Source organism: Vespula vulgaris, chromosome 11 (assembly GCF_905475345.1).
Source record: "Vespula vulgaris chromosome 11, iyVesVulg1.1, whole genome shotgun sequence".
NCBI classification, from domain to species: domain Eukaryota; kingdom Metazoa; phylum Arthropoda; class Insecta; order Hymenoptera; family Vespidae; genus Vespula; species Vespula vulgaris.
Window position 1 is genome coordinate 3,453,629 of NC_066596.1, and position 27,868 is coordinate 3,481,496.

At 40.6% G+C, this 27,868-nt stretch overlaps 1 protein-coding gene across 3 annotated transcripts in view; it reads left to right on the forward strand.

Moving 5' to 3' along the window:
• Positions 1-27,868, forward strand: part of LOC127067747 (protein dachsous) — a 277,837-nt gene that overhangs the window by 123,692 nt on the left and 126,277 nt on the right. The window contains exon 2 of one of the 3 annotated variants that reach the window (XM_051003052.1): positions 10,254-10,439. The exons of 1 other annotated variant lie outside the window; for it this stretch is intronic. The gene's annotated coding sequence lies outside the window, so the exon portion shown is untranslated. Of the gene's footprint in view, positions 1-10,253; positions 10,440-21,744; positions 21,998-27,868 lie in introns of those variants that run through there. One more of the 3 variants, XM_051003053.1, reaches the window with a different exon arrangement.

Consider the following 27,868-nt stretch of genomic DNA (forward strand, 5'->3'; position numbering starts at 1 on the left):
TTCTCTTCCTTTCTTTCTTATTCTATGGAGATCCTTTCAACCTCCGCCCTTTCGACTTTGAGTCGAGTCACCTGGTGACTTTATCTTTCACCCGTTTCTACCTTCCTCTTTTTTCCTTTCTATCCCTCTGTCTCTCTATCTTCCTTCTTCGTTCCCGTCAAGGGGGACCGAATCTCGATCGGGACTCTTCTTCTTCTTCTTCTTCTTCTTTGAGAGAGAGAGAGAAAGAGAAAGAGAAAGACCGTTAATTAATTAGCGCAGAGCGAGTCAAAGTAGCGCGTAAATTAATTTCGTAACAAATGGTCCCTACCGATTAATGCGAGCGCAGCTTAATTAATTTCTTGTACCTCTGGTCACCGCTATACTCTCGACACTTCGATTTCTACCGCAACAATCATTCGTACTTCGTCTTCGATACGTTGCTCGATTTGTTACCTAAGAATTAAAAAACTTCGATCAAGAAGAAACTATCGATAGTTTCCAACTAATTTCACGATCTTTGTCTATTAGTTTTTTCTCGGTCCTTTTTTATTCTTTCTTTCTTTCTTTCTTTCTTTCTTTTTTCTTCCCTCTTTTCTTTTTTCTTTTTTCTTCAAACGTACTCGTCATCGAACTTACATTAGTAAGTTCTCTTTCTCTTTCTATCTCTCTTTCGCTCTACCTCTTCCTCGATTTATGTGGTGCTTCCATCATTCTCGAAGAGGGCCACGCCTGCCCCTCCCTCGATCCTATCTTCTTTCCCTCTTTTCTCTCCGCTTCCTCTCTTGCCCCTTTACGAAGTATCCTCTTCTCGTTTAATTATCTCCACGCTGATTGGTAGCGAGGAATTTCGCGTCGGGTAATTTTGATCCCTTCTCGCTCTCCGTCCTTTGAAATCTGCCTCGTTCCATCCGTCTCTTCTTTCTCTCAACCCCCTCTCCTTTTTCTCTTCCTCCTACTACTTCTCTTCACCTTTCATGTAGATACTTGAAATCTTTTCCGCATAACATCATACGCGCTTGTTCTCTCCCCCGTCATATCTCGTAATATTCGTCGAGCTAAGAAAACGTATTCCTTTTATGATACTTACTTATAGGAAGAAAAAGAAAAAAAAAAGAACATTTGAAAAGAATCGGAGGATTCGTCGTCGTTACGACGATGTATTTTTTCCCACTCGAATTTTTGAATCGCGATGAAAACTATCTATAAGGTGAGGTTGTTAAATTTTAAATAAAGCGACGACTGCTTCAAATTTATTCAATGAATTCGCACGCGAACACTGTATTTAGAGCGTAACCTGTATGTAAATAGTGAAATAACTCGTAGCAAATGTGGCACGAGTCGATTAGCTTCGCGATGCCATGCTGGTGGATATTAAACGCCGAAGAGTATTCGTTATGATTCACGATCCGTTGCAGTATGGATTTATGTCAAGTCACTATGGCGATGGGGAACCGATTGTCATTAAAAAATATGGCTTCCTAATGGTAGGCTAATAAACGGCTATAAACCGTCAACCTCAATCCATTATCGGTTACGTTGCATATCGAATCGGTTTGATCGTTTTCATCGTTTTTCGTGATAAAGATTATCTTCCTGTTCCTTGAAAATATTAGAAAATAATGAGAAACTTGTCAGTGATGATTCGTTATAAATGTTTATCTTAACATCGTTAACGTTAGCATGATATCTCTCATCGTGACATGAAATTAACGAGAAGCTATCCATATCGGGGATTCATTTTTAAAACCTTCAACATTCGATTCAAGTTATTACCAATGAGGAAGCTAATCCTTGAGCACGACGAAAGTTTTCTCTTATATTATCTTTATCTCTTTCTCTCTCTCTCTCTTTCTTTCTTTGTCCTTGCGCCTAGGAAAATTGAGATCGACGTCGAGCATCTTCGTTTTACGTTTTAGTATATGCGCGACACAACTCGTGACATCGTGCACTCACGTTGTGTGTCGTCGTCTGACCGCTAATGAACCATACTATTCTCTTGGAAGGATTCTTAATAGGCAACCGCGGCCTTCGCGAAGGCACTATCAGCTAGCGTTGTATTACAAGGTATGATAGTTACGCTATACTGAACTTGGCGTGTACGGTATTAGTTGTCGCTAATGAAACTCTTGCCTTTCGCCACGTCCTCTCTATGCTCGCGTGCTTTTGTTATTGTGGGCTGCGCTATACTGCGCTACTATGAGAGTAGTAAATACTCTTGTTGGATCGGCGCGTAGCATAAATAGTGACATAACTCGTGGCAAGGTAGCACGAGTCAATTAGTTCTCTCTCCACTACCGAAGGAGACGCTGCGTTTATAAGTAATGGTTAAACGTTAGCGTGCCGTGCACAGCGATTTATATTAGTCTTTACTAATGAACCTTATGCGCCTTCTTTTCCAAGGCATACGTAATACTCCACTGGCTTTAACGTTATACTAACGCCTGTTCAACGTCTCTTGGATTGTATTGGGAAAGGAAAGCAAGAGTTGTCTCGAAGGTCGAAGTTTAAACATTTATAAAGCTATGTAACTTTAAAATAACACGTTTATATATTTTATTTCATTATTTCATGCTAACGTTTGATAGGTATGAGTTACGTTTACAATTAGTGTACTATAGTTATACTATAAAGTCAATATTTTAAAAACTAAACGATCGGTTACTCGGGAAATAATTTTTTGTATTGCTTGAAATTATACAACGAACGTTATTTGTTCTATTGCTTGTACGTACAAGATATTTACATAATGTTAACTTATCCAATGATCGATATTATCTCCCGGTTTAGTCGTAGAAGAGGTCAATGGGAAGTTAAAGAATCATAAAGGCAAAGACCTACCGAATCAAGAGACATGTCCTCTTCTCTCTAGCTCATTGTTAGCTACACCGTGCGTGGTTGTATAGACTGTCAACGCTCCATTGTTATATTTTAATGCATGCAGCCGAGTATACGTCCACGCGTTTCGACCGATCCATTCTTTCTTATTATTCTTCTTTAACATGCATCGGTACGTCGAAGCATCATCATCATCATCATCATCATCATCATCATTATCATCGTCTTTGTTGTATTTGTACTCCTACCTATTCTTTCTTTCTTTCTACATTCTATCCTTCAAAGTATCAAACAGCTTAGCACGAGTCATTAATTAATGAGATATAATAATTAATAACTCATCGGAGAAAAGGGAAAATACTCGTTCGATTATTCCCTTCGGAGATTACTATTATCGTTCTCTTTGTTTGTACTTACACTTTTCAATTAATTATATTAATCTTCGTCGTAATATCTTTAGATTTGTTTTCACATATTTCGAAGACGTAACAAGGATCTCCTATATTATTCAGTTCGTTTAATTCTAGATTAATTATTTTCCCACGTGCGAAGAGACTATACCTTTTCGCACTTTCTTCACGTTTCTTCACGCGTCTAGTTGCACCTGGTGTTTCGAGTTTAGATACTTGGCCACGATAAGCGGCAATGCGATAGCCGTAATTAATATGCGAAACATTAAAACACAGGCATAGTGTGGATGATTAATATCGCGAGAAGATATAAACGAACTCGGATGCTTCGAGTAAGTAAGTAAGTAAAGTAAGTACGTGCTACTCGATACAAGTACTCTTACATTTCGAGATCAGGAAAACTCGTGGATAACGGTTCGTAAAACGGATCTTAAAATTTACAATTTTATCTTTATTAACACGTACATATATCTTGTGTTAATTTATCGCTAATGTCTATGCGAATCGATATAGTGGATTTTTTTTCCTGTTTTTTTTTTTTATTCTTCTTCTTCATAACAAGATCAAGAAAAACAGTTATTCTTGATTAATTTCTCATATATTTTCTTTGTTTTTTCTTTCGTTTCTTCACATAACTTAATTTTTGTTCTACTAATTTAAATCCCTTCTAATTCTATGATTGCATCGTGGGGGAGAAGCATTCCAAGTTTTTCATTCCGTATAGAGCGAACATTGATAAATGAACCTCGTCAAGGTCGGCCGTGAACCTTGCTCGTACTTATGTAGGATCGAGTACCTATGAACATTGGATGTCGAGTCTCGAAAGCCCGAGGAGGAAGAAAAGAAAGAGAGACTATTGAAAAATGAGAAGAACAAAGGAGAGAGAGAAAGATGCGAGTGGAAGCAAAGGAGAAAAGGGGTTGTGTGTATGTGTGGGGGATGGGGGGAGGGTTAGGGGGAGGGAGCTTTTGATTTAACCAGCAAACTAGTAATTACTCGTAATAAATCATTATTCCGTCATTATTGTTTAATTATAATCAAAATCGCGACTTGAATATTGATTAAAAACTGGTCATGGTGCGTACAGCTGCGGAGGAGGGTCTACTTGCTTTTTCTTCTTCATCTTCTTTTCCTTCTTAATCATCATCTACCTCCTTCCTGCTTGAAAGATACAGTAATTTAGAGAGAGATAGATAGATAGATAGAAAGACAGAGAGAAAGAGAGAGAGAAAGAGAGAGAAAGAAGTCTTGGTCATAGGTATCCTTTCTGGTATTCTCGACTACCATTGGGTCAAAGTACACGTCAGCAACTTTGCAAACCGATAATATTTCGAGGAATCGAAGAATTTGTTTAAATTAGTTATAAAGAAGAAAGGTTGAAGGAGCTCTTTGAAAAAGTTTCTTTCTTGGAGACTGGAGTGGGATGTAAAAGAAAAGAGAGCAAGTAAGTAAAAGAAGGGAGAGGGATGATGATGAAGAGGAAGAGAACAGATAGCCCGATAAAGAATAAGAGCAAGCGAGAAGGAAGAGAGAAAGAGAGAGAGAGAGGGTAGGAGCTTATAGATCCGATCAAGTACAAGCGCTCATAATTCTCTGTTGTAATTATTGCAGAGTCTCGAAGCCAATACGATCCTCTTATTTTATTGATTAAATTGCTATTACGTTATATACGCAGAAGAAGAGAGAGAAAGAGAAAGAGAGAGGGAGGGAAAGAGAGAGAGAGAGAGAGAGAGAAAGGAAGATATCGTGCACGATGAGAAACTAGCAGGGGAAAAGGAGGAGGAAATTCTCATAGAGGTTTGAGAGGGGAGGAACCAGATAAATATGTCGGTACGAGGCACAAAAGAGAGGGCGCGCTCGTAGAGAGAGAGAGAGAGAAAGAGAGAGAGAGAGGGGGAGAGAGAGGGAGAGAGAGAGAGAGAGAGAAGGCTCGATCCTGTTGGGGCCGAGAAGGAACTCGTGTAAAGGATAACCCCACAAGGTTCGTTGGATAACCTCGATCTAGAAGAGACAGAGAACGATGTAGAGTGGAAGGAGGAGCGAGAACTTGGCTATTAATCGTTCTCACCTCGGGAAAAGGTGCGTTCCTACGCTTGCATCCTTTGTCACGCTTAATGCATCCAAGCTCGTGTATCTTATTCTTTTTCTTTCGATTACTTGCCGATTGTAAGATTCGAATGAAATTGATAGGAACGTCTTTGATCGAAACGTATCCTCGAAAATTTCACGAATATTTGCGTTCTTTTCTTTCCGTCTCTTCCACTCTCTTTTTCAATCTGTTACGTTCTACTAGTCTGTGAGGATAGAGTCACTCTCTCTTTCTCTCTCTCTCTCTCTCTCTCTCTTGGTCCTTGAGAATTCTTTCTGTCTTTACCCTCTCTTTACCCTCTCTTTACCTTGTTCCCCCGACGTGGAATACCACGGAACGCCATGGAACGCAGCGAAACGCCGCGACAAATCGGCTTGGTGACAAGTTGTTCGTAAAAAGGTGACCAGGTTGGCGCGTGTGTTCGTGAACGACCAAAGGATGGAACAACTCTCATACGCTCAGCATCGTCCTCGTCGTATTCAGAGCAACGAGCAGAACCTCGACGAAGAAGAGGCCGAGGATGCTCGATAAAATACGCTGCGATTCCTCGCGGAACGATCTCCTCTCTCCTTGTTGCCTGTCAGCGAATGCCGTCCGGTTTGACACTTCTCATGACACGACGTGTTTTATCTCGCGTTACGAAGGAAAGCACGATTAATCCGTAAGACGGATCTCTCTTCGAGGATTCAATTAAGGAAACGAGTCTTATCGTATCGTTTCAACATGTCGTTTTGACTACTCGAGACGGACTGTTTGATCTACGTGCTAATTTCAATGTTTCTCTTCTATATTTTCGATGAACATATTTCTTTCATCGCAAAAAATTGACTCTTAACGAGATCCATTAAAGACCCACTTTGAAGATAATTCTTTTTATACTGATCATAAATGCAATGCTTATTTGCATCGTTATATAAAAATACAAAAATTAGCTTATTAAATATATTCATAATTAGATATAGGTATGCAATGATATTCCTGATAGATATCCCAGTGTAAAGTTAGTTAAAGACCTGGTTTGAAGTTTAGAAAAAGTTGGTAAAAGCCTTAAATGCGAAATGGCGTTGCAGGAGTAGTTCGATTTTCTTTTCCTCCCTCTTCCTCTCTCTTCCTCTCTCTCTCTCTCTGTCTCTCTATCTCCACACGTAGCTTCCCCCATGCGCGATAATGACATGGGGCGGTACCGTGTCGTAAAGTATCGCCGAACGAAATTTATGGGGACTAAGAGAGGCTGGAGGATACCATAGCAAACTACCTTTCTACTTGCACGCATATGCATGTGTATACTTTCTAGGACGTATGCACGTGTACAACGATCTTTGGTTCGAGAGTTTATCGTATCTTTGCGTTCCGTGTTGACCTTTCACGATGACCATCTATGTGATTTAAACATATTAGTAACATGGCTTATATAATCGTTATATAGGGTTATTGCGATATATCGGACACGTCAATGATTCCATTGGACATTTAAATCTTTCGAATTACGATACTTAGCGTTTGGCTGTTGTAACGAATGATTTGATAGAGTTTTTAAAAGGAACGCAAAATTTCTTTTCGTCCTCTTTCCCTCTCCACGATCTTTCCAAAAAGAGTAATAAGGAAGAAGAGTACGTCGGTCCATATAAAAAAAGAGGACGGTCGATGCAATTTTTGCCGGTCTACGGTGGCCAAAAAGAGACGAATAATACGATCGCCATTCTTATTTTCAAGGAAGAATTTACTCACGGGCGTTTCGTAAAAAAGAGAGATAGAGAGAACGAGAGAGCGGCTTTTATAAACGAAGAGCGAGTTGCTCCACATAATAACGCCGATACGAGCGAGATATTTCTCTCTCTTTCTCTCTCTCTCTCTTTATCTCTATCTTGCTCTCTTCGTCTCTCTTATTGCGAGAGGAAACCACTCAAACAGGCTTGAAGGTAGGGAAGAGAGAGAAAGAGAAAGAGAGATGCTGTAAGTCGCACACATGAAGGATCGTAGCTCGTCGTATAATGCTCGCGTACACCGATCGGAGGCCCGGACTAATCAGACGGACATAATTGATCTCACTTGTGATCTTGAGATTCGAAAGATCGCGGACGGAGAGAGGCTCGAACCAATAATTATTGTTAATACCGGCCGCACCCCACTCCAGCCACCGTCTCACTACAACCATCTTCTCTTCTTTCTCTTTCTTTCTGTCTTCCTCCCTCTTCTTTCTCCTGCCGTTAACAACCATAAGCGCGGTCTCTTCGTCTTTCTGTTTATCTCTTCGTCCCACCTCTTCTCTCTCTTTCCTTAGCGTTCTCGAAGGATGCTGGCTTGGTTCAGCGCTTTTATTTATATTAATTTCGTAGGCTTTTTGCTTTTTGCGCTGGCTTTCGGAGCCTCGATGCTGAAGCGAAGGAAATATGAAATAATAATGATAATAATGAGCCATTTTGCGCGTAATAATATGGTGGGAGCATGGGGAGAAGGAGAAAGAGAGAGAGATACAGAGAGAGAGAGAAAGAGAGAGATGCGTCGCGAAGGAAGCCGCGCGCTATCCGCCTGGCTAATAACGCTCGGACGTTCCAACGTTGTCTGTTGCTGATCCTGTTGGTGCTCTCGATGGATCCGCGTTGTTTTCTCTTCGTTCATATCTCTTCTACCTTCTTCTTATTTTTTTTTCTTTTCCTTCTTCCTTCTCGACTCCGCCTTTTCATTCTTCCGCATCCTCCTTAGGTATCCTACCTTTCTTTCCTTCCTTCGTCTTTCGATCTTCTTTCCTCATATTTTTTAATCGAAACTGTATCTACACTTTCATACTCTGTCATTTGTTCGATGATACCTTCCTCAATGTCGCCGATCGATCTTCATCGTTCGTATAATGTAAAATACTTATTCTTATTCATGCTCGTAATATCGTTAATAGGTTATATCAAATTATTCGAGACAAAGTTTTCGATCATTTTTTGCTCTTAATACCTGGTACACGATCGAAAAGAGGAAGAAAAAAGGTGGTATCTGTATTTAAGCGAAAAGAGAAAGAAAGGACAGAGAAAGACACACACAGAGAGAAAGAGAGAGAGAGAGAGAGAAAGAAAGAGATACAAGAAGAAACTGAAGGACATAGTACGCCTCCCGTCGTGCGAACGACGCAGCCCTCTAAGAATTTTATGACATGGAATGGGATTTGGGTACACTTAGCAGTTATAAAGCGGCGAAGGTGCAAAGAACCATCCGCAGGCCACCCTCTCCGCGTCTACCAGTCGGCTCCTTTCATCCACGATGGAGACCACTTCTTTTCGGGGGGGTAACGAAGCTTTTACGGGGTCGTGTCCCGCCTCTCTTCCCTCTCTTCTCTACGCAGCCACCTAAAAATGCTTCCGAGCCTTCTCATAACTCTCAAAATCGATAGTTTTTTTCGATGGTTTTGACTCCTCGAACGATTTGTTTCTCGATCGTAAATCCCCATCTTAGCTTAACGAATATCTCTTGGAAAGAGGAAAGATAAAGAAGAAAAACTTGTATCATCGGAAACTACACAAACAGGTATTCCGCGTGTACGATAAAAAAAAAAACTCAAAAAAAGAAAAACAGTAAAAGATGAAGAAAAAGTATAAGGAAGACGACGAAGAAAATGATTCTGGTCGAAGGTTAGATTGTCCTCGGTCTTGTTCGATTCTCCTTCTCGTTCATAGGGTGCGAGAGAGTGCCTTGTACCTCGCACCCAATCAACTTAGATCCGCGGTTCCAGATAAGGTCCTCTCCTCTTTCAAGCAAGCCGTGAAAGCCAGGTGACCGGGTCGAGTCGAAGAGGAAAGAACAAGAGAGAGAAAGAGAGAGGGAGAGAGAGAGAGAGAGAGCCTATGCGCACAGTGTATTTATACGCGTCGTCAGTGAGCAAAAGCGAGAGTAAAGAAAAGAGAGTTGGCGAAGGGGCGAAGGGTATTTGCGGAGGCGGCCAGCGAATACTAAGTCACCGGGTGCAAAATACAACGGGGTGTCTTCGGCTTCCCTTCGTGTACTTGGATCTTCTACCCTTCTTTCTCTCTTTCTTTCTTACTGGAAGCATCTCCGTCTCCCTCTTTTTCATTCCACGGCATGCATGCACCCGGGTAACGAGCTTTCATTAGCGACGCTGTAGGCTAATGAGCCGTGTTAGAGGCTCTCGAGAATACCATCAGGATATTCTTTCTCTTTCTTTCTCTCTCTCTCTCTCTCTCTCTCTCTCTCTCTCTCTCTCACTTTCTTTCTTTAAACGTTGCTCTTGCTATCCAGCGCCTTCTTCTTCTTCCGCCTCCTTTTCTTCTTCTTCTTCTTCTTCTTCTTCCTCTTTTTATAGTTTCGTACTCACGAGTGTGTTCGAACGAAAAGTAGAGAAATGAAACGTCGATCGAAAGATCCTTCCCTTCCTTTTCCTTTCTCAACGAAAAAAGAAAAAACGTAGGAAAGAAATAAAAGAGAACTATAAGAAATCCAGTCTAGGATCAGACTTCATACTTTTTTTATTTCTCTTAGGCTCATTCACCGTCATGGAATTCGCGTTAATCGAGGTGAAGCTAAAACACGCAAACCGTCGTGCTATTAATTTCCGTGTGCGTGCAAGTCCGATATCTCGATCGGTTTGCACATCGATTATCGTTATCCGAGTTATTTCAGCCGGCAAACGAAGTTCAGTTTTCCTTGGAGAAATTTGAAAAATCGATTATCTCCTTTTTCGAAGCGGTGCTTCGTAACTTTTGGCGATTAAGTTCATAAAAGTAATCGGTTCGATTAAGCGACACTCTGATTAAACATCTTTCTTTTACTTCGGACAAACTGGGGAATATTTATTATTCTTTTTTACATATAAATATAAAATTTAAATAACCATGATATACACCTGTGCACATATGATCATTTAATCGTCTTTATTATACTCTTGGTATTCGATAAGAAAGTCTCTAATGATCTGTTCTTTATCTTTTTTCTAGGTAAGTCTTCGCCGGATGATAAATTGCGGAAGGGGAGGAGAAAAGGCGACTCGTACGGAGAAATCGTAGAAACAAGCGAGCGATTAGCACGGAATCGCGAGATAAGAAGTTGAATCGCGAACGGGGATCGTCGTCGTGGTCGGCCGTAGGACGACGCTGCGGTCAGTTCCTGGCAAGGAAGCGCTGGTATTTATGTTAATTACTGTCAACGTTAATTAGAGCCAATGCCTCGTGCAGCGGTCTCGTTGGTGATAGGACATAGGGAAGAGAACGGACCGACCGGACGAAACGATAGAGAGTGAGATGAACGAAAAGAATAAGAAAAGGATAGATTGAATGAGTGAGTGAGAGAGAGAGATAGAGAAAGAGAATGAAGCATTTGCAAACGAGAGGTAAAAAAGAGAGATCAATCGACATTTCCTACTCCTCTGTCTCCTCTCGACTTGCCTATTGTTTGTAATGCTCCTTTCGAGCATTGATAAGTACCGTAATTTCCGTGAAAAAGAGGGGGAAAGGGTCGCTTAATGAGACGGTCTTAACGAGCCCTTCGATGGTGTTCCTGAAAGGTGATCGCTCGACGAACTCGCGAACAAAATTGCGAGTCATACGAACGTTCGATAGATCGTTCTGCTTTTTCTCTGTTCAATTCGTTTTTTTATTCTTCTCTTTTTTTATTTTCCTTTTTATGTAATCTATCTCGGTTTAGTTTCTCTCTCAAGATCGACGTCCGTTCGATCGAGGGTTTCTTTGCAATGATGAAACAAAAAGTGTAAAGATCACGCTGATAATAGAAGTTGCAATAGAAAGACGTAGTGTTTTGAAAGAAAGAGTAAACGAGCTAGAGCGAGAGAAACAGAGAAAGAGAAAAAGAGAGAGAGAGAGAGAGAGAAGGAGAGAGAGATAGAACTAGCTTCGAGATTATCTTCGGTATATCGCGACCAGCTTCTCGATTATCATCGATCGATGTACGTCGCTGTTTTTCGATTATCTCGATGACGGCGTGCAATAACGCCGCATTGATTTCACGTTGGGATAGGACAAGACGTTACAATGTCGAAGGAGGCGGAAGAAGAAGAGGAAGAAGAAGAAGAAGAAGAAGGAGAAGAAGATAACTTCTACCGATCGTTTAACTCGAGACAATGGACGAAAGTACGCGTCGAGTTTATGCAAATTAACTGGCCGAACGCAAAGTACATTATGCGTTTGCTTTCATGTCGACGTCAACGACAGGAATTTACGTTTTTATCTCAATGGTAACAGTACGAACGATTATTAATTCTAATCGGCTTCTTCGTACTATGTTTCGAAAGACATTTGGATAGGTTTTTGCTAAGACTTCATGGCAGATAAATTCTTTATCGATCCGGTTTATGCCACAAGTATTTACTTACGTAGACTTTGAAAAATGATTTTTCTTGTTTCCTTTTTCTTCACGATCGTGCTAAATCGAACGAGCTAGACTCGTATTTTTTCTTTCTTTTCTTTCCCTTTTTCAATTTCCTAATACGGGCATTGTAATTAGATATGTATCGCTGTCATTAATTGTATTGTCATGTTTCGGATCGTTGTATACATTCGTTGAACAACGAATCGTAAAAAAGAAGAAAAAAAGAAAACAACGTAAGTGCGTCTTATTCTCCTCTAAGCAATTTTCTAATCGAAAAGATCAACGATTCCGTAGTTGTTCCGAGGTTGTTCAGCGCTTTCACTATGAGAATAAAACGGAATGAAATTCTCACGATGATTTCCCATCGCGCCTTAACTTAAACTTAAACTTTCGGATTGAGGAAACGATTGCTTTCTTTGATATGAAAAGAAAATTCATATGTTTCCAACTGCAGTAACTTTAAAATAGAGTCGTTGCTGAGGGAATCTCGATCGGCCAGGGGTTAAACACGAACGTCCTCGTATGTCTTGCTATTTCCTTTTGCTATGTTCACGACAGAGGCATAGAAAACCAGAAGCATGCTTTCTTCTCGGCGAGTACGATGACTCTCTCTCTCTCTCTCTCTCTCTCTCTCTCTCCTTCTCTCTTTCTCTTTCAACGAAGGGACGTTTCGCAAGGGGTGCAGGGCAAACTGACGTTCGTACAGACGTATCACATAGTCGGTAACATAGGTAGAAGAGACCAAAGAAGAAGAATAAGAAGAAGCAAAGGAGAGGAAAGAGATAGAAGAAGAAGAAGAAGAAGAAGAAGAGAGAGAGAGAGAGAAGGAATAAGAAGAGGGAGGACCGCGGGCGGACAGTTTATGATGCGGTACGACTTGAATACTCAAACGTGCCGCTAGTCGTGTCCTTTTCCTCCTTTCCCTCTCTCTCTTTCTCTCTCTTTCTCCTTCATCGTCCACCGTTCTTAGCAGACACATACACACGCACATCTACACAATGCTATCTATCTGCATTGCGTTCCTACGTTTGTACACGAGCCGGTTCCTCTTCGGAACGAAAGCGACGGAAGGAGACAGAAAAGAGAACCGACGACGAGTTCAGGAAATCTACAGGAGATACGCGAGCCGTTTAAAGAAATTCTCCCTTCCCCTTTTCTCTTTTACTCTTCTTCTTCTTCTTCTTCTTCTTCTTCTTCGTCGTCGTCGTCGTCGTTGTCGTCGTCGTCTCTTCTCTTCTCTTTTCTTCTCTTCTTCCGTGCTCGACGTCACGAAGCCTCCGTAATTTGCATCGTTGCACGCCGTGTGCCTCGTTCTTTAAATCCTCCCTTTGTGAGATTATTTAGATACGGGGAAATGCTTTTCCGTTCGCGTTTCTACTATCTCTCTTTCTCTCCATGCATGAGAAGACCGCACAGTGGATATGCACGAGCTGCATATGCACGCTCGTGATTCTAACGTTTTTGATATATGCCTCAGAAGGTTTCGCATAGCTTTCAGAGATTAAATCGGTTGGGATCCTGCAAGAGGAGAGGATTATTCTTCTCGTTTGTCTCGTACTTTCTTTCTTTTCTCTTTTTCTTTTTCTTTTTCTTCTTCTTCTTTTTCTTTTTCTTTTTCTTTTTCTCTTCTTCCCAAGAGTTTCATCCGGTTTATTTTTAGATTTCGAAATGAAATCTATTATAATTTGTCTAGTTTTAGAAGACTTTTATTCTTCACGATCCTTTGGATTTTCCGTGACTTCCTTAAAATTTCTCATTCGTTACGATACGATATAAGTGCTACGAAATCAAGGATTCTAGAAAGCTCTTCTTGATTATCAGCACGAGCGATTAGAAGCTAGGCAAACTCGTTGGTGCTATGTAGGTATACCAACGTATATCTGGTTCGAACTTAATGTTATAGTATAGCGCGTACCGTTACGTTCGCTTATCTTTGTACTGCCAAAGAGGAAGAGAGAGAGAGAGAGAGAGAGAGAGAGAGAGAGAAAGAGAGAGGAAGAGAGAACGACTTTGCGACTGAGGGAGTAACTTAAATAGCGGTTACGGATAACAACGATCGTTATAACAGTATGCGACTTGACTAGCAGCAATGGCGACAACGATGGAAAGCAGGAATAGCAAAAGGCTGGAAGTGCCGGTAGCAATTTTAAAATAGTCTTGATATTTTTCGATCGATTTGTGTGAGAATTACCATAGTCCGTTCCTTCTTTTCGAGTAATAAGAACTAACATATAAGGTATTTATTTTTCTCCATAAAAAATAATTTTATGAGGTATGTATTTTTAATTTGTATTTTATCCAATAATTTCTTCCTTTAAAAATCGAACTTAATAATACCGGTTAGATCGTATAACGTGGTTATAATCCAAGTGATATTTCTGGAACCAGGATCCTGGGTAAAAGAGAAAGAGGGAAGATACAAATTACGCGAGATCGCTAACTAAATTAACGACGACGTTAGGAAATATATTCTGGCGGAATCGAATATATATCGCGGGAGAACTCGAGGCTCGAGTCTTTAAGTAGGTGCGATCTGTTTTCTAGTAGTATCCTTTACGATGGCTTACTTCGCACCGAATATTAGCATTTTCAAACGAAGAGGATTATCTTACGATCGTCAAACGATTTGTTAATCGTCTCGTACTTGAATATTATCTCGATCATGAAGGATCGTAACTCGGTAATCTAGGTTACCCGTAATTAAAAAATAATAATATAGAAACTGCTAGAATAAAGTAATCGATAGAAATGAACGAAACGTATAAAAATAAGATGGCAAGAACGAATCATAATATCACATTTGATTGGGATAAAAATACAAAGATTAATAATCACGGATATTACGGCACGAAACGAAGAATAATCGTGGTCGTTGACTCGGTCATAGATCAACGATTAAATACAGTTTTTAGATAGATCAGACTCGATTATTCATCTGGACGTTAACGACAAATCATTGCTTAAAACCATATTCGATTAGTCCTACCGTCATACTTGAAATTTCAATCTCGAAGGAGTCTCGATTTATGAGACGAATTAACGCTAGGCTTGATTAATTTTTTTTTTTTTTCAAAAGATCTTCTTGACAGAAGTGCGAATTTAAATTAATTTCCAAGAGAGGCACTTGTATGTTCGTTCGAGCGTAGAATTCTACGACACAACAGAATCGATAGGACGATACTTGAAAAGGTAAAAGAGGAAAAGAAGGACGGCGAAAGCGACGACTCTCTTAGGTGAAGGAAGAGAGGTAGGGACATGGAGGTGGAGGTGGGTCAGCTATCGGTTAGGTGCATCGAAGGGAGCAAGCGTGTTATGGAATCCCAGCCTTCTCTCTTTTCTCCTTCTCCTCTTCCTTTTCTTCTTCGAAGTCACCCATCTCGCGGGGGTAACCCGGCGTGGAAGAAGAAATTGGAAAGATACGCGAAGGCACGATGCGGATTCCGTGCAATTAATTATCGGGATTGGTTCGGGCAACGCGCGCGCTAAAAAGTATCCGGTTACCACCGGTCTCTCTTTCTCTCTTTCTCTCTATGTATCTATTCATCTCTTTTTTTTGCTTATTTTATAAGACGAAGAGTAGTAGAAGAAAAAGAGATGGAGAAGGAGGAGGAGGAAGGAATCGAAAAAGGTGGAGTACGAGTAGGATCTACCTTTTTCTTTGCAGACAGAGAAGGAGAGGGAGAGAAAGAGAGAGAGAAAGAGTAAGAGAGAAAAAAGAGAAGGAGAGGGAAGACAGTTCGGATAAATTTGTTGTTTCGTTCGTGCCGCCGACAAGCACGAACCGGCTGTGCGAATTTACGAACTTTGCTCCCCAACGTGGCACGACTCAACCTCGTAAGCAATTTCTTGTTCTTTTTCTTTTTTGGTTACTTTTTTTTTTGATGCTGTTGTTTGTTCCTTCCTTCCTTCTTTCCTTCCTTTCTTCCTTCCTTCCTTCCTTCCTACCTTCTTTTCTTTCTTCCTTTCTTATTTCTTTTCTTCGGGTATCTCTGATGTACCGACAGAGTAAATCACAGAGAGCAACGCAACCGAAAGAAAAATTTATTCCATGGGATTAGCATAGAATTTTAAAATCGTCTCTAAAAAGTATGGAATTTTCTCACTTCTCATTCGTTCGATCCTCTCTTTCTACCCACATGATTATCGGTTCATTATACAGCGAAGAAATCAACTTGGTAATACGAGACGGCGAATGAAAGTAGAAAGTATAGAGGTTCGTACGCATAACTCGAATCGATTGGTAACCGACTTACTTCTTGGTAAGAGGATACCCGAAGCAGTTCTGACGCCTCTGACGCCGCCGGCGCAGGCCCTCCTTTCATCACGATTCGTCCTGCTTCTCATCTCGCGATTCGCACTTTTAAGCACTTCGACGGCTAACAACATAGCAACTTATTCGCAAGGAACGTTTATCGATCTCGTAGGTCGAAGTGATTTCATTTTTCCATTTACTTTATTATCCAAGAAATGAATTAGGATTGATGAGAGAAATAATTGATCGTTAAATTTCATCTTCATTTTGTTTTTCTATATTTACGAGGATCAGAATATTGAAAGATGACAGAGTAAATTGGATACGATTAATTTTCCGTCATTTAAGGATCAGTTTATTCATCATGCCGTTGCAACAGACTATTCCATTATATTTTCATTAATATTTCTTAATTGAACATATCGTATTATGTTGATCGAGAGATACTCCTTACTTGCATAGAATCGTATGGATCCTTATCCTTCATTACCATATTCCTGCGACTAACAGGAAACGTATAAAAATAAATTAATAAAAATCTTTAATGCACAAACAAAAAAAAAAAAGAAAAGAGAGAGAAAAAAAGAGCATTTAATGCCGACGTGAACGTGACAGGAATCCAGCGTGTTTCATAAGGTAAAAATCAGGACCAAGGAAACAGTTCTTGCTACTTTTGGCACCTCTCTCTCTCTCTCTCTTTCTCTCTCTCTTCTTCCCCCTCTCTTTCTCTCTCTCTCTCTCTCTCTCTCGACTTTCAACGAGGCCGCTAATGCGCGAGTGCTCGTGAACGTCGAAAGACAACCGAGATTGAATCACGCTCGTTATCTGAACTCGAAAGAAAAAACCTCCCTCGTTTCGAGACTACGAGCGTTCTCTGAGAGAGAAAGAGAGAGCTTTATACTTTCACGGCTTAACGCGATCGTTCGAGAGTTAATTACCGCACGGTCATCGTACGCCCGAAAGTGGTGGTCATTCTTCCCCTCTTACTCTTCCCTCTCCTCTTCCTCCCTCCTAAATTTTCTTTTCGTTACGTAGATGGTTGAAGATCTTCGCAAGAGATTAGTTGACATTAGATCGTCTCGAAGTAAGATATATTTAGCTAATTTTATATCCTACGATGCAGATCTAAATAGGTAGGTTGATGTAAGTACTTACGTGATTCTTAAAAAAAGATAAAACGAAATAAGAGAGAAATACGTTTGAAGGCCGACGAATGTTAAGTAATTCGCTTCTTGCGAACGAACGAACGAACGAAGTCGCCATAAGAAACCATTAGTATTATTATCCGGCTTGATATAACGATAGGGACCTTTCCCTTGACGTTTCTAATATCTTTTATAACGGACTAAAGAGCCTTTGCTCTTCAACGCAGCCGATCCTTATTTACGCAAAGGCGGTCGCGTTAAATCAACCGATTATCGAGCTTCGTTCTCTTCCTCGCATTCCGGATTTAGAGAAGAGAAGAGAAGAGAAGAGAAGAGTGCTTCTTCTAGAAAGAGAAAGGAGATTTTTTCGTGAGAAGAGAGAAAGAAGAAGAAGAAGAAAAAGAAGAAGAAGAAGAAAAAGGAGGAGGAGGAGAAGGAGACTTTTTTCGGTGAAGAGAGAAAGAGAAGTAGAGAATGAAAGAAGCAGGTCCAGAGTGACCATAATTTTCCGATTTTCAAATCCTCCTAGAGATTTCGAGATCTGGATGTTTTCTTTCTCTCTCTCTCTTTCTCTCTCTCTCTCTCTCTCTCTCTGGTTCCTTTTTTCACCCCACCCACACCAGCTCGAGGCCGAGAGAAGCTGAATGCGCCGTGGCTAATCGTAAGGTGTAAGGAAGAGAAACGTTCCACGGTGCTCGAAGGGACTTATATATGTATACGTCTCGGACGTTTAATTTATGTCCGCGCACCGGTCTTCGTCTCGAACTATTCCCCTTTTCTTCTTCTCTCTTTTTCTCTTGGTAGCGAGCGTCTCTCTGCTTGTGTCTCTCTGTCTGTCTCTCTTTCTCTTTCTTTCTTTATCTTTCTTGCTCGGTTCTCTTTCTCTCTCTCTCTCTCTCGATAACTCTGAAGAAAAGAGAGAAAGGTATATACCAGAGAGTAGAAAGTTCGTTAAGCGATTCATCTCGCCGATGGACGTAATTTAAGTCAACGACGCCCCCTTTCGCTTCGGTGTTTTCCTCGTTTCACGATTCTACCCCTTCCTACTTTAATGCCGGTGTAGGAGAACATCGACGAACAAAGTTCAAACTTCGAGCGTTCGCGAGAATTTAAAACGAGCTTGTTGAAATTTTTATCGTTCGTAATGATCATCTGTTAACATTTTTTTTCCAACAATTGGATCAATGATACTCGAATCGAATAACTCGAAAAGTAACGATCCAAATTTGCCAGTATTATAGAGCTTATCGAATTTCATAAGCAATATTCTTTCTATCGAGTATATCGATGTATCTGCTTGAGAACATTTATTCAATCGATAGCCGAGTTCCTCTCAGCAGGTCTCATTCTCCGTTCTCCATTTCTCTCTCTCTCTCTCTCTCTCTCTCTATCTATCTATCTATCTCTCTTTCTCTTTTCGAGGCACGTACCGCCTTTGGGCGAAGGGCATTTTTCATTCGCGCCCTCCTTCACCCTTTGCTCTCTCTCTCTCTCTTTCTCTCTCTTTCTCTCTCTTTCTCTCTGTCTGTCTTTCTCTCTTTCTCTACTTTGAAACGAAGAAAGAAGGTGGTAGAATTTTTTAAGGGGCCGAAAGAAATCATCCCCCGTCGATCGAATCGCGTGGATTTTGGCGCCCCGGTGTGGACCTCTTATTCCTCTCTCTCTTTCTCACTCTCCCTTTTTCTTTTTTTCTTTCTTTCTTTCTCTTTCTCTCGTTTGCTTTCTCGTGAAACGATTTTACAGAGAGCACCGCACAGAACGATACATGCATTACGTCTTAGCGCGAGAGATACATGGCTCCCGCCCCTCGAGTCTCTGTCTCTCTCTTTCTCCTTCTCGTCGATTCACTTCTTTTCGATTCACCGCCAAAAAGGTTACACAGCACGCATCGGTGCATGTAACGCGGCCGTGTAAATCGATCGCCTCGAAATTGCCGGCTCTCGTTCTTGTCCTCCCGCGGAATGTACCAAAGAGCGACTTAATTAGGCCGTCGGTAAGGAAGCAGATTAAGAGCATCCGAATTTCAACGTGTTGTACATATTACTCGAGAGCTAGCCGATTATTCTTCCAAGTGTAACAGAAACTCGATCGGAAAGGATCGACTCGAATGTAATTAAAGAAACGCAAAGTTTGACACACAAACGGTTGTAAAGATCGTTTCAATGAAATTGTGGGACGACAAAACTCCGTTACACTTGGATACTTTAAAGAAGGTAGACAGCAGGTTAAAGGAACGTATAACTTCGTCACGTTGTGACTTGACTCGACCCTTTCTACCCCTCCCTCGGTCAACCGGACAATGCGTAGCACCGATCGGTAATGAACTCGTGCTCATTGAATCGACGTATGTACACTCTCCTCGAGTTAAGTGGCAATAAGTGTCCGGATAATGGCTCACGGCTTTGCGACTTACGATCGGCCAAACGTCGTCGAGTAGCAACAGTCAGCTTCGTTCATGTTTCGTTCTTCTTCCTTATAGTTGACGTCACATTTATGCCTTTTGCTATTTAGAAAAGTTAGCATGCTTTTGCGTATGTATTCAGTATTATTCCTATCGTAACATGGTTACCTATTCCAAACAGCGAACCCTTTAGTATACTCCAAGAGAGTTCTTCCAACGTGTAGTCCTCTCTCTCTCTCTCTCTCCCTCTCTCTCTCTCTCTCTCTCTCTCTCTCTCTCTTCCTTTTCCTCGCTCGTTTAATTTACTGTCGGCCATATGGCGAACGGTGCGCGCGACAACCACGACAATTTGCCGCGGGGACCTTCTACCTTCCTTATCGTGTTCTTATTTCTCCTTCTTCGCTCTTACATGCCGTGTCCTTTCGCCGACAGGATGTCGAATTTAGCAAGACTTTTTTTTTATCTTTTTTACTCTAACAGAATTTCCTGTTCTTTGGAGTCCGAGCCATCGTTTCTCGTTTCATCGAATTGAAAAAGATCGCTCACGTTCGTCGCTAATCTCGATGAAATATCTTTCGGCGAAGGAAAAGGACTGTCTCTTAAGTAAATCGAAATTAGATAGGACTTAGTATAATACAATAAAGTAACTGGTCGATCGTTTTTTAAAAGTCGTATTTTTAGCTGACCGAGGATTCAAAGGTCACGCGGAGAAGCACGACGAAGGCGCACACCATTTCGCGACTAATTAATGAACGTTGCTTCGATCAATTTACATTTACGAAGCGCACTCGCCACAAGTAACAGGAGCTCCCTCTCCTCCTCCTCCTTCTTCTTCTTCTTCTTCTTCTTTTTCGATACTGTTACGATGGTAGGGGTGCGAAGGAAGGGGTGTAGCTTCGTTAGCGCCTGAAGAGACGTCTGAAAGATTCACCGAGCACGACCTCTCCCATGAATACCATCGTGAAAAAGGTCCTCCTCTTGTCGTTCTTGTAGTCGAAGGACTTTGTGAGGAGGAAACTGTGTCGTCGACGTGTTGCGTATATTTCTTTGGGTGCGAATGGACTCCGTCCAAAAGAAAAAAAAGAAAAAGAAAAAGAAGGAAAAAAGAAGACAAAAAGAAACTTAATTAATAATCCTTTTATGGTGGATTAACAAAAGACGTTTCTTTGTTTATATAATGGAGAGAGCTCGAGGAGAAGAATCGATAAAAAAAATTCTATTCCTTCGTGGATATTCTTTAGCGATCATTAATCTTCTTGGTTAATATTCGTTTCAATCGATAAATATCGAGATGATAATTTATTAATGAAAGTATAATTGTAAAGAGCAACGTTCCTGACTATCGATTCTCCACTTCGATAATGAGAACGAGGCAAAATAGGAAAGTATCAAAGCGTGTTTCGTTTTATTGTTCATTACGTACAATCGTTTTTTAAACAAATCACAAAGGAAGAATAGAAAGATGGAAGCTATTTAGAACTTGAACGTGGGAAGAACGTTTCTCGTTACTTTTCCAGATTCATCGGAGAATTCTTTTGATATTTGAAAATCGCAACGACGTGAAAAAAGATGAAGGGAAAAAAAGAGAAAAAGAAAAAAGAGGAAACCACCGGGGAGTGGATCCTCCTAGCAGGTAATCGTCATTACGTCGTCTCGTGTAAATAGCATCCAGCCGCGAGGGACACCTACTCCTCGCTTCGTACGGAACTTTCGAAAAGGATGATTATTTTATCTCACTCAAGGTTCTATCCCGAGGAGGTTCGCGGCTAATTTTGCGGTCGACGTTGAAAGAGGATTGTCGAGAAAGAGAAAGAGAAAGAGAAAGAAAGAGAGAAAGAAAAAGATGCGATTTTACCACTCCGACGTTATTTACAGTCACAGGAAAATAGAAATTGCTTTGTTGTCCTTGATTCTTTCTTTCTCCCACGTCTATCTCTACGTTTCCACTCTAATCTCTTTTTAAAATCTCTCTTCTGTTGTTTAATGTCACGCTCATGTTCTATATGTGTATGTATGGATGTATGTATATGCAGTAAATATGAAAATATTCTTTCATTCATAACTTTTATTACGAATATATCTCTTTATTTGCTTGCACATTTTCTTTTTATATTTTGTAATTCTAACAGAGAGAAAAACGTTTAAGATAAATAATATTTTATAACCTTGTTATAACTTTGTTATATAAGCTGTATTATACATACGTAAATATTCATATTTACATACGTTCAATTCGTTTGCTTTTAATAAACAAAAAAGTACTAATGGCGATATACGCACAACACGTGAATTGTAAACAAACTCAGCGTACAGCGAAGAGAGCTTGAAAAACATAACACCAATTAGTCGTCCGTTGCTCGTCGAAGAACAAACATCGATTTCAACGAAAGTACGTTTCTAAGTTTCGATTAGTGCGTAGTATTTTTAAGACGTTATTCTCGTGAATTATACGAATATCTTTGAATCTCGAGCTCGTCGAATCTTTAACAGCAACGTCACCATCGTTCTTCCATCGTGAACACCACGAATTGCCTCTGCGGTTGGACGTAAAACAATCAGGTAAAGATTTTTTTGTCTCTTTCGCAGTTACTCGTTTCGCGGCCAGCAACGAACAACGTTATATCCACGAATGTTCTGTGCTGGACTACTGACTGGATTGAGAGAGAAAGAAAGATAGATAGCCTTTACGGTCGGCCAACGCGATTAAAGTTTTTGCAGGAGAATGGCTCTCAGGAAGAGGGCGAGGGGAGGGAGAGAAAAAAAAAGAAATTGCAATGGATGGAAATGTCGTCGAAACGTTCAAGGACATTACCTTCGATCTTATATTTTAATCTTCTAACTTTTTACGAGACCGATCAGAAGAATCGAACGTGATAGGAAAATAAGAACGAAACGAAAGACGCCGTGGTTATTTCGTGGAAGAGCTCGACGTTTCTTTCTCAATGATTTCCGATTGTTCGTCAATTTCATCAGTTACATTGTATAATTTTTTCTTTTTTTTTTTTCATTTCTCTTAAGATTAGTCGAAGAAACGAAAGGGTCGACGCGTGAGGGCTGCCATGAGGTGCAAACCTCATACACCTGGATCGTTACATCGTGAATCAGCGATTGCTTTTACCAAGTCCGAAGGATATTGAAATCGAGGGCTTGGGAGAGATAGATAGAATGAGAAGGAGAGAGAGGAAGAGAGAGGAAGAGGGTATGTTGGGACTCGATTTACGAAGATGAGGCGCGCTCGATTTACCTCGTCTTCTCCGCCTTCTTCGATGACGCCGACCTTCGTTCGTAACATCTCGTATACCGGCGTCGATGATTATCGCGATGAGACTCTTTCTCTCTTTTTCTCTCTCTCTCTCTCTTTATTTCTCATTTTTTCACGTCTCTTCTTTTTTTCGTACCTAAATGCCTATTACGCGTCGTTAATGTCGGATATCTTGCAACGTAGTCCCGGATGACGTTAACCATTTCCCGGATCGAAATATCAATCGTTCCTATGGTTTTCTCAAGGATTCACGATTAATACATAGGTACTTTACTCGCTTACAAATACATTTTCCCCTTGACAGGGGACGTCCATCGAAGACTTTTCATGGACGTTTTCCTGTTTATTCGCGTCGTGAGGATTATCCCTTGGAACGATTGACGTTTGCTCGAAATCGCGCCGCGTCACGCTCACACACACATACGTACATATATATATAGCTTCGTAAAGTCATTCGAAAGTTCGATGACGTCACGACGCAACAAAATGAAATTTAGATTGGTCCGTCAGAGCCTATTAAATCTATGTGAATAGATTCAATAAAGACGGACGATAAGATCGCGAGATGAAAATAATGAATGGAAAAGCGAGAAGTGTTCCTCTCTTCTTTCGGGAGGGCCGATCTTCGAGAGTTACTATCGAAATCTCGATCATCGTGGATCAATCACCAATATCGATATCAAGAATGACACCAAGGTACGAGTCTATTAGGCAGCTCGATAACCACCGGACGCCACGTTCTTCGAGACACGCAGTCCCTATCATTAGACCCCATCGGCATTCCTTATCGACGCGATAATAATTTATTACCTTGTCCCACGTCCCCGGTGTCTTTTCTCCTTTTCGTCCGCGTTCGAAAGAATAGGAAGAAGGGATTTCTAAAGAGGCCTTTGACAGTTTAAAGACCAAGTTCTAGCCGAAAGTAGTCAAGGAATTTTTATCGAGCCGACGAATCTTCAATTTTTCTATCATCAAACGAAATCAGATGTAAGAATTAGGTAAACGACGTTAGTTCTCGATCAGATAATTAAATACTTTATTTTTCTCTTGCTTTTTTTTCTTTTTCTTTTCGATAAATAGTCATTAAGTAATATGACAAGAATCGATAATACGTTCGTCGTCGATCGTTTTAATGACCTATATAAAAGTTAGATTTCGCGAGGGTTGCGCGATCGTGATCAAACGTAACAACAAAGTTCGTTTCCTGAGAACGAACAAAGAGAAGGAGAAGAGGAAGAGGAAAATAAACGGGTCCTTAGTAATAGCGGGAACGCTTTCGTGTCGATGGCCGAGGTTATTGGTATGTTTTTTAGACCTTTATTACGTCTATCGCAGTTGGGAGTCGAGTCGACGCCAACACGTCGTAAGTCATTCGGGTGGTATGGCCGAAACGTGATAAATGGTTTCTCCTTGGTCGATAAAAAGAAAGAAACCATAGTACGTGGCTCTCTCCTGATCTGGTCATGTCTATGAGAATATCTACCTTTACGAATAATCTGTGACTACTTGTTGTATTCTAAGAGGTGTGAAACGAGTAACTCGAGAAAGAAATCGATCAAATATTTTATGGAACGCTACCACTTCTCGAGAATGAGAATGAATATTTAAAAAGAAAATCGTTATTCGATTCCAACGAAACAATTCGAAGTGGTTTGGTATATCGTTCACCGGAGGCTAAATCAATTAATTTCATTTGTTCCAGCGTTGGGTTCGGTAACACGATGTTCCATCCGCGATGATTGTGACGTTATAAATTACTTGGCCAGGGCCGTTCGTTCTTGAAAGGTCGACCCCACGATTAGAGGCACTAAAACGTGCCTTTGCTGTACAATCAACAGCTATTTGTTACTACGATAATTGTGGATTGTCCGAACGTGCCTGATCGAGTATCAGCCCTTCTCTTTCTTTCTCTCTTTCTCGTTCTCTTTTGGGCTGGATATCGTTGTCCCGTTCGAAAAGTTATCGGTGACAAGTACCTACTCAAACTCGATCGATACGTTGATCTCGTGTGAAGTTTGTTTTTTAATTATGATTTGTTTTTATAAAAAATTCGAGAGAGAGAGAGAGAGAGAGAGAGAGAGAGAGAGAGAGAGAATAACCTAAAAAGATCTATCCTTTTCTGAGCAAAAGGACGAGAATATACATTCCATTCTAGAGGATCACCAGGAGGACGATTTTACACCTACCGCAGAGTGCAACGGCCCTAACGACTTTAGCAGGGCAAATGGCCGGCACGGCGGCCAAAGGTGTTTCGCGTATAGTTGTTGTGGAAGAAGAGGAGGAGGAGGAGGAGGTGGAAGAGGAAGAAAAAGGGAAGATGCTCGCTTGGAAGGAGGAGTAAAGGAAGAGAGAAAGAGAGAGAGAGGAGGAAGGCTGTTAGGATGACTGAGCGCATAGTTTTGTACGCACGTGTACACGCGTGAACTTACATCATCGATAGTGACTACACGTTGTCGTGATTCTCAAAACTAAATGCAACGGAAACGATCCTAAGGTTGTATTGCATTTTCGAATCTCTAAGAACAATGAGAATGTTCTGTTCGACATGTTAATCGATCAAGCTATTATAATCGTAATTTTTCTTAGACAAACGTTACGTTATTATTCAATTTTCCATTTTCACTTCATGAATTATGAGTGTCTTTAATAACTAAAGAGACATACTCTCGTGTCAGTTGGAGCTTATAACTTATAAATCAAGTTTTTATTATAATACTTAGGCGTAAGAGAGCTCGCTATGTCGATCGACTTACGTAATGCCAGTTTTATCGGTCCTCGTGGTTGTATTTAAATCTTATTTAGTGACGTTCAACAGTTACGGATTTAATCGCAAGTTCGATTTGCTAGGAGCTGCAAGGAGAAAAAAGTTTGAAATACGTAACGGATTAGACGGACTCTCTCTCTCTCTCTCTCTCTTTCTTTAAAGTAAGTCATAACATTAGACAATTTTGCGTAACGCTTGTAAGAGCGAATGAGATGTATAACGATTAGAGACACGAGTTGAGGTGTTAAAACACGCATTTACTATGCGAATACCGGTCTGCATTCCCATCGAGTTTCTACGATGTCTATAAAAAAGTATTTGACTGTAAATTTTGACGATGGTAATGATTCGTTAAGATTTTATTGCGGTAACTTGATCTTCAACGTTCCCATGATCCCATCGAATTCTATCCATAATAAAAAAATCACATTTTGTGAGTATGTAATTCAATGAGATCGAACGAGAGAAAGGCGAAAACTCGATAAGGAGCTACCGACAAGAGATCGGAGCCAACAAATTCCACTGCGTCGTTTCGCCGACAAGTAAACTCGAGCTCGATAGCGAAAGCCACGATCGATCTACGGCGTCTTTCCTGCAGGTAACAGGTTGCAGGTACAATGCGTTCGGTACGCGTCTACACGCGTAAGCGAGAAATCCGCATCTCTCTGTCTGTTTCTCTGTCTCCCTCTGTCTCCCCCTCGTTCTCTCTCTCTCTTTCTGTCTTTCTCTTTTTCTCTTTCGTTCTCCTTTGCACTCGTATTCGCAGGTATACACACTCGATGGGTCGTTGCTGGTACAGCTTTTAAGTCGAGCAACAGGTAATCCCATGTACAGCAAGGAACACTAAGTAGATACTCACTGATCCTACCAAAGAGAAGCGAGAAGACTTCTCGTTTTTTGCGATCGATTATTTTTCTTCTTTTTTTTTTTTAGCTTCTTATCTTATTTTGAAATTGTTACATCTGTAGGCAGCGGTATTAAAAAAATAAAAACGATTGGATGTATAAAGATGAAAGAATGAGTTAAAGTGAAAGTTAAAGATCCATATTATAAATTCATTTTATCGGGATACGATCAACATTAAACAGTGAATTCGCACAAAAGTTATTTAATTATCGTACTCGTAGATATACTTTGAAACGATCGAGAGAATCATACCTAAGGAGATTCTCGACGGGGGTGCGTACAAGTATTACGCGTGAATGACCTTGAATAGCTGCGTGCGTAGAGTATCGAACGTTTTATGCGTCAGGGTAGGTATCGATGATAGATGAATCACGCCGCCGGGAATACTGATCGCTTCTGAGTACTCTTGGATCGTTACTACTACCACTTTTACTAGCGTTCTCGTATGCGTGCTTATAACCGATTACTAAGAGCGAAAGAGAGTGAGAAGGAGAATGAGATTGTTAAGAAGAAAAAGGATAAACCGAAAGCGAGAAATTCCGATGGTTTTTCATTCTTGTTGTTCTATCCTTAGTGTTAGCTAGGTGGTAATAGAGATAAAGAAAGAGAGAGGCAGAGAATGAAAGAGAAAGAGAATATATGAGAGATAGATAGAGAAAGGAAGGGTGGGAGGCAACGAGAACGAATCTCGATCGCGTGCGTGCGAACAAATGGAAAAATGCGAAAGTAGATTTATGTCTTCCGATCGGCCAGAAATGTGTCTGGAAATAATTAAGGGAAAAGGAAGAACGGGATATTCGTATCGGGTTGGAATTTTCCTTGGAGGTCTTTTGATATCTCGATCGCGTTTAAATTTTATGAGAACGAATTAATCGTACGTGTTTATCAATTAAAGTTTAAATATCAGGCATTTTTTAAGATCGTTGTTGAGCCAACATTTTCCAGTTCGTTTTAAAGTGAATATATCTCGATTTAATCGGAATATAATTTTCAACCCGATTTAATATCCCGGATTCTTTCTAGAGTTTGTCACCAAATCGTAATTTCGATCAATGTTCGAACAAATCATAGTCACGATCGTCTACCTTTCAACGAACGAAGGTAGAAACGGCTTTTATTACCTTGCGGCGATGATCAAAGTCAAAGAATCTCGTCGTATTCCCCCCATTTTACGTCGTGCGAATTTAATATCGCCATAACTTTCGATGTTTAATTCGTTGGTGGTATCGAGTCTTGGATAGAGGTTTTAGCCTCCTTTTTCCCGGCACCTCTTTTACTTCGTTCATTGCTAGAAATGAATTCTATGAGCGATCAGAAATCAAGATAAGTGTCGTCTTTAACAATTTCTCTTTCTCTTTCTCTATTTGTTTCTACACACACACGCAAACATATATATTAGTAATTTGTACGTCGTCCTTTTTCACTCATAAAAGCTCGCGTTTTCATGGTTTCCACTTCGCTCGTAACTTTTCCTTTATTTTCTTATTCGCATTTGATT